General features: G+C 40.6%; 1 protein-coding gene across 1 annotated transcript in view; it reads right to left on the bottom strand.

Moving 5' to 3' along the window:
• LOC126473905 (dopamine receptor 1) overlaps nucleotides 1-13,879 on the bottom strand; it is a 1,120,871-nt gene that overhangs the window by 573,446 nt on the left and 533,546 nt on the right. Inside the window, exon 2 of the mRNA XM_050101248.1 lies at nucleotides 4,587-4,735. The gene's annotated coding sequence lies outside the window, so the exon portion shown is untranslated. The remainder of the gene's footprint in view (nucleotides 1-4,586; nucleotides 4,736-13,879) is intronic.

Consider the following 13,879-nt stretch of genomic DNA (forward strand, 5'->3'; position numbering starts at 1 on the left):
GCGCTACAGCGCCTCAAAAAATACCAATTTTTCAAATTTTGAGCATAGTGGCAAGATACCTTATTTTTGAACACTATTTTTTTAAGTTTCTGCTTGTGTAGTATAAATACATTATACATCATGTTATATGTTGGAATTTACCACCTCACTTTCAGGTATTCAATTTCTCTGTGTGCAACATGAGGATTGCTGGGCACCCAACTATTGTGGTTCTTACATCACTACCTGAAGTTCACTATGGGCCACCTCAGCCCTGGTATTTGTAAAACTATAAATACAAAAATACATCATTAAGAGACATAGACACACACACACACACCCACACACACACACACACACACACACATACACACGCACACAAAATAAATTGTCTCAGGAAACAACTATTATTAGCTGCAACAAGCAACCTAATTAGGTACGTAATTATTCTTGTGTATAAAAGCCACACAGTTGACATTAAAAATAGGTAGCTTTATTACAATAAACTGCATTCTCAGTTACTAAAAACTGTTGACAGTTCCAGGTGTGTAGTACTTGTAATATCGCACTTTAGCGCACTTGAGGTGGATATGAGCATCACTTCCAACGTTTTGATGGGCCAGGTTCCTCAGTGTCACCAGAAATACCTTGAGTCACGGATTCAGGGTCTGTACGTAGATTTGATCCCAGATTGACCTCTTCTTTAATCAGCGAGTCAGCCTCAGCAAGTTCGTTGATTTCGTCAGCGGTTTCCTCGACATCCTCCATAACATCTTCTTCATTGCCCTCATATAAAAAATTTGGCACGTTTTCACAGTTGACCCCAATACATTTCCTGCAAATTGAAAAACATTTCAAACCCGCTTATCTGCAGGAGCACTCTCCGCCACAGTTCAGCTTGCATGAGCATGAAACAATGTGAAGAAGTGCTTCAGGTGCTGGATCTTGGCTCATTATATCGGGTATTGGACCGTGGTCACTGTGATTCCAGCCCCATTTCTCAGGAGGTTTCCAGTTTCCCATCCAACTTTGGACTTGTTGGTAAGTCCGCAACGAATGATGTCGAGCAGCATCTTGTGTAGGTGGCAACCGTGCAAGATTCAGTTTGCTTTTTGTGTCAGACTTGGCGAATAGCTGGTACCGCAAATGGTCTAGTGTGTGGGAACTGCTGACACCTCCACTATACAATGCGATAGTAACCTGTTCTGTTGCTGTTATTTTTTCTTCACGGGTAGCATGTGGTTTATTGAACGTGCAAAGCGTTGAGGTTAGGTGTTCATTTTTCGCAACAACATTGCAGCACTTAATTTTTCCTTGACCAAAAAAAGCGGATGTTGTATCACATCCGCTAAAAGCGTGAGTGAACAGAATATATTCACTGTCAAACTTGTAAGATGTAGTGGAAAACCACTTATCTTCTGCATTTACTCTTCCTGGCTTTAAGAAAAATAAGTTTTCAATGCCTTGCCCCAAACCGGTCATGAGCACAAGCAGCTCAACATCTTCTGCTACAATGACATATGATGCTGTTTGTCCTGGCCTTGCAGCAGAGTGAGATGGTAAATTCCAATGAATAACATGATGTGTAATATGTATATACTGCACAAATAGAAACTGAAATAACAGTGTTCAAAAATTAGGTAATTTGCCACTTTGCTCAACATTTGAAAAATTGGTAGTTTTTGGCGTGCTGTAGCGCCTTAGATACTGGGAGTAGAAAAAAATTGTAAGAATCACATTTGTAGAGAATTTTGTGCTCTTTAAAAGAGAAAATAGACGTCAAAGCGATAGGAGCAAATGAAACTGAGATATTTCGAAAAAAACTTAAAAAGTCCGAAATTTTCGAAGTTTTTTGACTGCAGAAAGTTTTCCCAAGAGAAATTTTGTTGGCAACACTTGGTTTTCTAACCTTTCCAACAATGTAAACGAGTTAAAAAAATAAAATCCTCTACCCCACCTTTTGCAAGGTACAGGCTTTTTTCTGACCGTTCGACTGGACTATAAGTTCTATCAAAATATCAAGATATTTTAGTTTTCTAGAACAATAATGTTGTAGTAAAATACCGACATAAGATTTTGTAATATACGTTCAACTCCTTATATCTGTGATAATTTCATGAACAGCTTCCTCTTTTTCTGTGATACAGGAATGGAAGAACCGTTTTAGGTTGAGACCATAAATTAAAGAAAATGATGATCTCGCTCTTAAGTAACATGAATATGGCTGCTTAGCGCAGTGTTACTTGTCTAAGTGCTCCACGAATAATGAAGTACAAGGCTCTGTATTTCGTCATGATGTCATTATATCAGTGTATGACGATTTTAAAACGAAAAGCAAGAAGAAGACAAAATTGTGTGGCTCTGTTCTCTTGCAACTACCTCAGGAAAGTAAACGTCCATTATGGAATCCGGTACATAAGCAGCATTCAAAGAAATCTTTCCCGACTCTTGATGCCACGAGGTTTTGTGTTTTGACGACTGCACGTGGTTGAAGTAATCAAACTCTTAGGCCCATTACAGGAAACTATTTGTGTGGTAATGGTTTTAATATACAATATGGCCTACGAAACTATTTCAATAAAATTTTTAACTATGGTAATTGTACTTGAGTGCAGTAGTTGCATTCAACATCAAATAAAATGGTTAGGTGTGTTAGTTCTAGAAATATTACTTTTATAGCAGTATATAGATTTTTACATGAAATTCTCAACAAACTGTTGGATGTCAGTAACTTACAGTTACGATATTTCGGCACAGTATTCAGGCCATCTTCGGTTGTATACCGGCAACAGTACACTGAACTCCCTCTCCAGCGAATGTGTACCGCGTATACGTTGCTTTAACTTACGCGCTTCTGCTGCAAGATGTGCGCTGCTCCGATAACAGTCCGTGGTGAAAGCTCTCCTAACTGTTGTCAGATCGCTAGTCTCCACTCGTTAAGAGCATAGAGACACGCCAGCTATAAGGAGCACGAATGCGTCTCAAAAGGGATTCCATGCAATATATAACTGGAGACTGACGTCCCAATTGATAAGGGCCCCGGTCAGTTGTGAAACCGGCTCATTCATTAATAATTGTGGCCACAAGTTTGAAGTAGGTTCTACTAATCAATTGGATGAATCATAGGGAAGAGAATTTTACGTTACTACCAATTGGATACCTTACGCACGCGCCATACTGAAACTAAACAGGGTTCCTCAGTGTACTATCCCCAGTATAAACATTAAGATGGCCAAGAACGGAACTGATCAAATTTCATTACAGTTGCTCTTATTAAGAAATAAATTAAATAAAAATATTTTATGGTTAAATCGATTTCTGTTACTTTTACAGAACCTTTTCCCAATGAATTAACGTTTTCAGTCACACATTTAAACTAAAATCAACAACAAAGGCCCTTTTGTACTAAAAATTTTCTAAGAGCAATTGAGACGAACAGTATAGATTGGCTTGGCTAGCAGTGCTTTAGTGCATGTCATTAGCAGCTCGTGGTCAGTGTGCTAGCGGTGCTGGCCTTTGGATGACATCAATACTGTAGTCGAGTAGAAAGCAAGAAACAGCAGTCGTAGTGTGTTCTGCAACGATTGAAATGAGCTAGGCCAAGCGCCTGCCAGGTAATTCCGACTCGTAGAAACTTGCAACACTAGCACTCCTGGAAGAAGGGACATTGCGCAGATATGGCTCCGTCATAGCCTTGGGGGTGTTACTCGAATGAAATTTTCATTCTGCAGTGGACTCTGCGGTGATATGAAACTTCTTGGCTTCTACGAAGTTTGGAAGGCAGGGGGACGAGACTCAAACGGAAGTAAAGCTGTGAGGACGGGTCGTGAGTTCTGCTTGAGTGGCTCAGTCGGTAGAGCACCCACCCGTGAAAGGAAAAGGTCGCGAGTTCGAGTATCTGTCTGATACGTATTTCTAATCTGCCGTGCGAAACGCAACGGCTATTGAGAAGAAAGACCTTGCACTGTTGACAAAGTTGTTTTATCGAAACGGGAGAAATAGCGGTGATCCAATGTGGGAATATCACCAACATAAATAGCTGCAAAGAAGCTCCATGCCAATAAATGGGCTAAAATTTGAATAAAATGGTTAATTCGGTGGTGTACCTGACAATGATATTATTGATTCGCAGTACCACGCACACAAAAATTTCTCCATGTGTTGCTGCTGCATTCCAGATGACAGATGATCTCCTGTTGTTCAGCTGCGGTCTCTTGAGCACAACGGCCTAAATTTATCGCGAAGGAGTTGTGGTGTAACTGGTGGTGTGTCTCAGTTTAAAAAAATGCCCAATATTATTAGTTCATTAAGGTTCGTGCTGGAAAGACGCAAACCAGTAGCTACTATAAGTCTTCCAATAAAATATAGGGAGGCTAACCTTGTAGAAAACTGCTACAAATAGTATTACACCCACTCTCAGCACCTGACGAGTAAAGCAGATTAGCAACGAAAATGTCACGCTTCTTTTTGTATCGTGGAAGTACTGATGACTGGTGTCATGTCATTGCACGTGCCTGCTGACAATGTGACTCAGCCAAGTGGTCAGAATTGTCTGGTATTACATTAGCAAGCTGCAGGCATGCTCCCATGTGACAGGCGTGACTCACCGTGAAGGGCGCAGCAGTGAGTCCCGTGAGGCGGAGGCAGTGGTTGAGCCAGTGGTTGGAGGGGCTGGCTCGTGGCAGGGAGGTCTGTCCGCCTCAGCCGGCGCCTTTCAGCGCCGCGAGGGCAGCTCACCTCCCAGAGCGCAGCAGCCCTGCAACACAGTGATCACACGCTGGCTGTAGTCCGAGCCTGAGGCAGTGGCTGAGGAGGCCGACACATGGCAAGGAGATCTGTCCACTTAAGCCAACATCCTTGAGCGCCGTGAAGGTAGCTCGCCTCTCATTGTGCCACAATCCTGTAACATCGTGGCCACTCTAGTTCTGATCTGACTGCATTTGAGATTTCGTTGACACTGAGGAGGTTGGCACTTGATAGGGATGTATTTCTATCTCAGCTGACACCTCTGAGAGTTGCGAAGGGAGCTCACTTCCCAGGGCGCTGCAAACCTTCAACGCAGTAGCCACACACTGGTTCTAAACTGAGGTTACACAGTGTTTGTGTTTACACAGGGCAGCGTATGGCACAGAGGTTTGTTTCCTTCAGTGAGTGCCTTTCGACACAGCACGGGCAGCTCTTTTCCCAGGGAGCTGCGACCTGCAACACGGTGCTTACGATCTGGTTCAAGTTTGCTTCATTTGTAGGGTTGATGCAATAGTGGCGTAAACTGGTCAAATCAAGGTTTGCACCTCCTGCATACATACCAACGTACGTGGGCTTAGGGGAGCTGAAGGTGAAAACATAAGCCTTGTGAAAGAGAACAAATAATCCTGTTGTCAAACAAAACTAAGAAGAATCGCTTCTCGGCTTTTGGCAAGATCAATGTGTAGTCTTCTTTAATAAGAATAAACAAGATAACAATTACTGATAAGAAATTAAATAAGATAAGAAAAGTACCATAAGACGAGAAGAATCATAACAAGTATAAAAGGCTAGAACAGGAAATTAATAATAAAACAAAATTGAAGTTTTTAAGTTAATAAAGTTGTAATATAACCTAATAGCCTAAAACGATTTTCGGGCAACACGGGCTTAGTAAATCTAAAGCCCGTGTTGTTGACCGTTAGCCTTTTTTAAGCGATCATTAAGTTAAGAAGACCCCACCCACCTCCCCAGGAGTCGTAACCACTGCAACCCACACAAGACAAAGATCCTAGTAGCTGGATTAGTGTTTTTATTAAAAAAAAAAAATTTCACGGGATAGATAAGGATGTGTACTGTGCGGCTGCCGCGAGTGAAATGAGCCAGGAGCAGCCAGAGCACCAAGGACAGCTGATAAGACGTCACGCGCTCCTTATCGTGACGTCACTTGCGCTGATAAGTTTGATTTTCCAGCAACACGGGCTAAGTAAATATATATAGCGGTGCCGGAGGCGCTCAGCCAGCGCTGAATACTCTAAGTCCAGTGATCAGACAAAAGTATTTTTGGGGGTGATGGTCTTGAGTCAGTGGAAAAGCAGACAGTTGTGGAGCACATGGGAGTGAAGTGTTGACTAGGACTTTTTGAGTAAAGAGCTTAAGGGAGCCACTCTTGACACATTGTGCCGAGAGCTGGAACAAGGCAGGCCAGCCGCTAACATGCATGATTCTTGGAGAGGAACTGCTGCTATAGTACTGTAACTTTCGAAGAGATTCACGATAGATCTGAATGTGCCCCAGAGTAGGAAACTTTTTGTTTTTTGCTTCTATTACAGAACTGAGGATAGACAGAATATGAGTTACCATTTCTGAGAATTATCATGTCGAACTTCGAATTATTTTTAAACTGTTGAATATTTCGTGTATGCTGATTACGAAATGAACTTAGTTTTCGCGTATCTTTCATGTCTATTTAGTTTGGGGATTTTGCTACCGTTCTTGTAATGCGCTGAAATAACTTCGCTGAATTTGGTAAGTATATTTTCTGTTCCATAAAATTTCGGGCGTGTAGCCCCATAAATTCAGTTTCTTCTTCTAATATTTCGGCTGAATACCGTCCAGCCATCTTCAGAGTGAGCCGAGGTGACTAACGCTCCAGCACTTGCTCCGTCCATTTGAACTCGAAGACCGAACCACTGCGTCTGCGGCCAAAGATACACAAGGCGCCAGACGTTGATAGGTGGCAAATAGGTGTAACACGTGCATGTAAATTAAATCTATGGCTGCGCAGTCGATCTTTACTGTGATATCGATGTGTCACGGAGAAGAGTACTGTCGCGACGTCTTTGTGATTCAATTACAGAAACTGCCGGATTCCATGATTTGTCCAAGCTGAAGCTATCAACTTCTCTGCCACCTTGTGTATCTTTGCCCAAATACGCAGTGTTTCGGTTCTCGAGTTCAAAAAGAAGGAGCAACCACTGGTGCATTAGTCACCTCGGCCCGCTCATTTCAGCCGAAATATTTGGAGAAGAAACTGAATTTATGCAGCTGCACGCCAAAAATTTTATTTAACAGTCTTTACGCCGCGAAAACATGAAGTGTATTTCCTGTCTGTATTTTAAAAGAACATCGTAGGACCACTTCCCTTTTAAGTTAGATGTCGTTTCTTGAATAAACCTTATTCCAAATAATTCTCTGTCATGTAAATCAATCACAGACGTTAGAGCAGGACCATGATTATTAAATTATTCGTTTATTCTGTGTATTTCGTTAACTCGAAATCCTAGACAATGCATGGATTATTTTACTGCAGGATCATCACTACAGGTTATTACCTGCAGGGCACGAAAACAGATGTGCGCGGCTCGACCCTATAACTACACCGTGCTATTCTTTTTAAAATAGAGCCCAGTGTAGCACGAGTACCTAAAGTACGTGTACCCGCAGATAAAGACACAGGTGGTTGGCTCATATGGGCTACTGATTAGAAGAGCAACTACTCAGCAGAAACCATTAGGTAGTGTCGGCATGTTGCTGTAGTCTTCAGTCGTACGACTGGTCTGATGCACCTCTCCACGCTAGTCTACCCTGTGCAAGCCCCCTCATCTCTGAATAACTACTACAGCCTCCGCCCATTTTCACCTTCTTACTGTATTCAGGCCTGGTCTCCCCCTAAAATATTTACCCACATTCCACACACTAATCTTACTAACCTACTCCCTGATGCGTCATTATGTTACTTATCTACTAATCCTTTTTTTAATTGCAAGTTGTACCATTTTTTTCCTCATTTCGAATCAATATACCCTCAACTAGCTACCTAATCTTCAGCATTCTTCTGTAAGACCATATTTCAAATGCTTTTATGCGCTTTTTTAAAACTGTTTATCGGCCAGTTTTAATTTCCAGAAAAGCGTATACTCTATGCATATACGCCCAAAAAAGATTTCCTAATATTTAATTTTATAGTAACGGATACCATATTTCCTGAGAGAGTGATCAATTGTTTTTAATTTTTTTAATATTAATTATACCATTCTCACCAGCACATAGTTACAGCTGATAATTAGTTTCGATCACATGTAATGGTCATTTTCAGATCTGATTAACCACTGGTTGTGAAAAGTAAAAATTCGTTTAAACAGGCAGTGCTGTAAATTCAAGGTGACAGAACAACAGCACACTTTTTACAATATTCCAAAACATCTAGAACTTTACAAAAATGCCACAAGCTTGCTATTGTGCTGTTACCTTTAGTTTACAGCTGTGACTATGTTCCTTCTAAAGAACAGTGACTTTTCGCAGCTCGTAATTAATCATATCGGAAGGTGATCACTAGATGCGATCGAAAATAAGTATCAGTTGTGACTGTTTGCAACTCAGACTGGTGTAATAAATACTGAAAAAATTATATTCCTGTTAACAAATGTTTATTTTTGAGAAACTATTTCTTTCTATTGCCAAGCTGCATTTCATATTATCTCTACTTAGGCCATCATAAAGGATTATGCTGCTCAGTTAGCAAAACTCATTAACTGCTTTTAACACCTGATTTAATTCGATGATATTCTTTTATCCTTGTTTCACTTTAGTTGATGTTGATATCCGGTGCGTTCAACTGCTCATCCAAGTCCTTCGTCGTCTCTGACACAATTGCACTGTCATTGGCATACCTCTAAGTTTTTGTTTCCTTTCCCTGCATTCATCTATGTATTTGGCTAAAATTAATAATTACCGCAGTGTCACAGCTATATGTATCATCGTGCCACCTTTTGGGCTTCCGTAACTGATTCAGTAAAAAGGGGCCCATATAGGACCACTTTTTTGTCGATTTGTCACTGTTTCTCTGTCTATCTGTCCGACTCTTCAAAACTCTTTTTCTCAGAACGGATAGACTTATCAGCTTAAAAATTCGTGTCACATACTACGATCTAGCGTCTCGGAGGTGTAAAAAATTAAAGCTTCTAAGTCAATGCACTTAAAAGATACGACAATTTTTGACACATGTTTTGACACTGGAAAAATCACTTATCAAAACGTATGGCGTGTTTTCCGTTGACCTGGAATCATTGTATTTGGCAAGAAGCAAGATTTCACAGCATAAGTAAAGGAAAAATCCGAAGATTGTTAATTTGTAATTATATCGCACGAAATTTTTTAATTTGCTATCCGACTTTCTGTCTATCCATCTCTCTGTTGAAGCCCCATTTTCTCAGGAACGGGTAGACATATTAACCAATAAATGTAAGATTCTAAGTGAATGCTATCAGAGATATGGCCATTAATATCACTTACTTTTCCACTCGCAAACTCACTCATTAAAACATATAAGGTACTCTCCTTTGGCCTAGAGTCGTTAAGTTAGGTAAGAATCACGATTTCACAATACAACGAAAGGAAAAAAATCCGAAAATCGGAAATTTGTAATTGTTTCACAAAAAAATGTTATTTGCTATCGAACCGTCCAATGGTCTGTCGAGTCTGTCAGTTCGCGTGTAAAGATTCCATAGTCTCAAGAACGGGTAGACGTATCAATTTGAAATTTATGTCTCATAGCTGGGTCTATAGTGCTTTGGCGGTGTAGCACTTGTAACCGTCTATGACAGTGCAGTCAAAATATACGGCTAGGAATGTCACATATTTTGATACTCGCAAATTAAAGGGTGATTCCCGTTGACATAGAGTCGTGAAATTTTTGAATTAGCAAATTTTTACAATAAAAGTGAAGGAAAAACTTCGAACATTGCTAATTTTTTTGAGTCAGCAGTCTTTTGACTGGTTCTGACATGGTCAACCACGAATTAAACTCCTGTGCAAATCAATCCGTATCAGAGTAGCAACTGCAACCTACGTCCTCAATTACTTGCTGCCTGTGCTCCAGCCTCTGCCTTCCTCTACAGCTCCCTCTAGTACCATGGATGTTGTTCCCCGATGTCTTAACAGATGTCATATCATCCTGTCCCTTCTTCTTGTCAGTGGTTTCCTAATATTTCTTTCCTCGCCGATTTTGCGGGGAACATCATCATTACGTACCTTATCATATCACCTAATTTTCAACATTCTCTTGTGACACCAGCGGCGAAGCGTCCATTAAGGCTCTAAGGCTGAGCCTATCCAAAAAATTCCAAAATAATTCGTCCAAACTGAATTTAACCCGATCTGAGCTTGTACCCTCGTAAATGTTTTCAAATATTTTACATTTGAAATTTGTAGTTCCACCCACCAGTATAATGCGTCACTCCTCTAGCTTTGCAACCAATAGCAGCTCGTAATTCCGTGCTTGTTATGAGCATGCGTTTCCTTCATGTGGCAGCCTGTGGTTTCTACATCGTGGATATGGACTTTAAAAGCTGGCGTTTGATTTGTTTCTACTTCTCGCCAGCAGGTGGATACAGGCCTAAGTGGAATGACAAGTGATTCAGCAGTTCCCTACCAGAGAGCGCTACTTCGTATCGTCTAGCATACTAGCAGCAGCAGAATAAGAAAAAAAAAAAAAAAAAAGAAACTGTTACCTCTTAATTTAAGTGTTTATTTAAAACACAAAAAGATATTGATAATACATAGAAAATAAATGTGAAAGAATCACTGGATGTTGTTTGAAGATGACAGGAAATAGCCTATGTGTTTTCATTGTTCTTCAGATTAACATTTAGTGTAGTGTTACTTATTTCAAACGACGGTAGTTCCGCAACGTGTCTGTAGGCTTTCATATCAACAGTGCTATGTCTAGACGTGACCATGGTGAAACTTGGGACATGAATTTTGTAGTTAAAATGTAGTAAGTTGCGGTAGTGATTAACTGATTAATGAAGAGTATTTCGCTGTACCCTGTCACGTGTGAGATGCCAACGTTTATTTGTCTTGTCACTGTGTTGTCGAAAGGAAAACTGTAAGTTGTCTAATATTTAAATCATTGTCTTGTAACTCATGGTATTGCTTGCTACCCCAGACTGACATTGACGCGTTTATTTCATCACACGATGAAATTATTTTTTTAATTGTAAACCCAGCATTCTTCTTACGTCTCACTTTGGAAGATAAACTCCTGGTGAAAGAACGAATGCCGAAGCAAAGTCTGTCTATTAAAAAATCTTATCAAAAATTCGTAAGACGTTTTCAGACTCAATGGTACAGTTAAAAAAGTGCTTAAGTGGCAGCGTTGTTAGGAAAAAAACATTTTTGTTTTTTCTGTGTATTATTTGGAATGTGCAGACTGTTTTAAAAGGTGTAAGCGGGGAGTCGGCGAAGAGAGTCCCCAAAATTCCCCTTCCAAAGCTATGAAACTATGATGCATTTCCATATTGCAGCAGCTATTTAAAACAATCAGCTAGGTACAATAAGAAATGACAATACCGTTACAGAAGCAACAGGCCCGGAAACTTTGAAAAATTACAAGATGTATGATCGAAACAGATATATAATGAAGAGACTTACTTCGACTATCTGTTTTTAGCAGGGCAAGAGTTATTAGCTCTTCGAGATCATGACGAATCTGAGGCATCGGTAAAAAAAGGAAATTATTTAGAACTTCTGGATTACTTAGCAGAAAGAGAACCATACATGAAAATCGTTTAACATCCGTTGGAGTATTTAAAGGCACCTTTCTCTGACAAACAGAATGCGTTAATAGCTTGTATTATGAATGTTGTTAAAGAAAAAAATTTCAAGGTAAATTAAAAATGTTCCTTTTACATGAGTACAAGCCGATGAAACAACGGATGTCTTAACTAGAAGTGAATTGAGTGTAATTTTTCGTTTTGCAAATATCGAATCGGAGGATGATAAGAGAGATTCGTAGGGTTTTATGACGTGACCAAAGACCGAAGTGAACAAGGCGTAGCCACTGCTTTGTTTCAAGTGCTAAGCTAAGCAGTTGGCGTATTGATAAAAACAAATTAGTATCGTAAACATAAGAAGGTTGTAGTTCAATGGCAGGGAAAAGTTATAGTGCCCATTGTATTGTGAAACAAGCATATCCTCACGCTCTCTTTATCCACTGCTACGCACTCCAATTGAACCTAGTCATCCTCTGTGCATGTAGAAAAATTAGTCAAGTAAAATATTTTGTGGCAAATCTACAAAGATTTCGTGCAATTTTAGCCGTTCCAGTAACAGAAGTGAACTTCTGAGGGAAAGGGAGTTTAAACTACCAAGCCCTGGAAACAAGGTTGAGCTTTCATTGTTTTCATTCATGTTCTGTACAAACCTTTATTCTTAACCAGGGCCGGCCAAACGCTGCACAGTGTGCAGACGTGCGGAAGTGCTGCACATGTGCGCACGTGTGCGACAGCGAGCGACAGCGACATCTCTTATTAGACATGTGTCCTAAATGAACCGCGGCGGCTCCACTTCCATGTTTATGTGGTACAAGCAAGAGCGCAACATACCCAGACTCGTTTACCCCTGGTAACCGTAACCTTAACAGCAAAAGACGAGAGATTTATGTTCTCAGTCGTTTAACAATGACTGGGAACTGCAATTCTTTTTTGTAGCCGTTGGTGAAAACTCACAGTGTTTGCTATGCCTCCAAATAATAGGCGGCCAGCGTAAGTTTTCAATTGAAAGACACTACAATACATATCACAAAGACGAGTGTAGTGTATTCAACAGTGAAGAACGGCAAGCAAAATTAAATGTCCTTAAGAAAATGGGTGAGACACATCAACTCGATTATCATTTCACATGACCAGTGATAAACGTGTTTGGATTTATTCCTTTCATAATTAAAAATTATGGTTTACTCACTGTGCATTATTGCCTCATTCTGCTCCACGTTACATTATTATCAGGAAAGTTGGCAATTAAACCGATTGTTCCAATGTATACTTACATTTAGGTTTTTTTTTTTTTAATGTGTGAAGGGGTACGCTCAGCTGAAGTCGATAAAACGTAACATTCAACTAATTGTCGGTTATTATGCAGATTTCAGACGGAACTGATGAAAGATGTAGCAATAATGGTATTGAAATAGCAGGTGATCATCGAGAGGTCTGCGGTTATCATTCTGTTCAGAGGTCAGTGAGACAGAAATTATGTGGCAGTAACTGAGGGCACCGAGAATTAGTTATAGGAAACCTTTCATTAGTTTAATGTCATTTGAAATCATGAATAAGGTTCGTTGGAAGTCGCAAAGTGCTTTCTTTCTTAAATACTAGATCAAAAATATTACGCATATTTACGTGCCGTCAGTCAAGCTGCCTTAATAAAAACCCACAGTTGTTAACTATATTACTTATCTTACTGGGTTAAACTGTTAACATAAAAGTAGACATCTCAGTGAGTAGACTATGGCAGTATTTTAAATGTTTAATATGCGAAATACCTTCCCATGGTTGGCTTGCAAGCTGTGGAAAGAGCACTAGAATGCGCCGGTACGGAGTACACCAGCAAGTGGATAAAGCGACATCTGTGGGTAGAAAAATGCACTACATGAACGCTGACGACTGCGGCGTGCACACTATGACCCGGAAGTTGCACATGTGCAGGAGCACCGCACACGTGCAGAATTTCTGGCCGGCCCTGGTCTTAACTATACAGACCTGAGAGCAGCATTTAATGGTGTGATAAACAATGAAGAATGGGACGATGATTCTCTACATCATGCAGCTGGGATGAATGGTGAGATGGATTATTAAACTTTTCTTTTTCTACTGCAGCATTCTCCGCCCGTCCAGCCGCGCGGTCTAACGCGCTGCTTCCCGAGCGGAAAGGCGTGCCGGTCATCGGCACGAATCCGCCCGGTGGATTAGTGTGGAGGTCCAGTGTGCCGGCCAGCCAATGGATGGTTTTTAAGGCGGTTTTCCATCTGTTTCGGCGAATGCGGGCTGGTTCCCCTTATCCCGCCTCAGTTACACTATGTCAACGATTGCTGCGCAAACACTGTCTCCACGTACGCATACACCATAATCCTCTACCACTCAAACGCTTGGGATTACAC

This window comes from Schistocerca serialis, chromosome 4 (genome assembly GCF_023864345.2).
Source record: "Schistocerca serialis cubense isolate TAMUIC-IGC-003099 chromosome 4, iqSchSeri2.2, whole genome shotgun sequence".
In the NCBI taxonomy this organism is placed as follows: Eukaryota; Metazoa; Arthropoda; class Insecta; order Orthoptera; family Acrididae; genus Schistocerca; species Schistocerca serialis.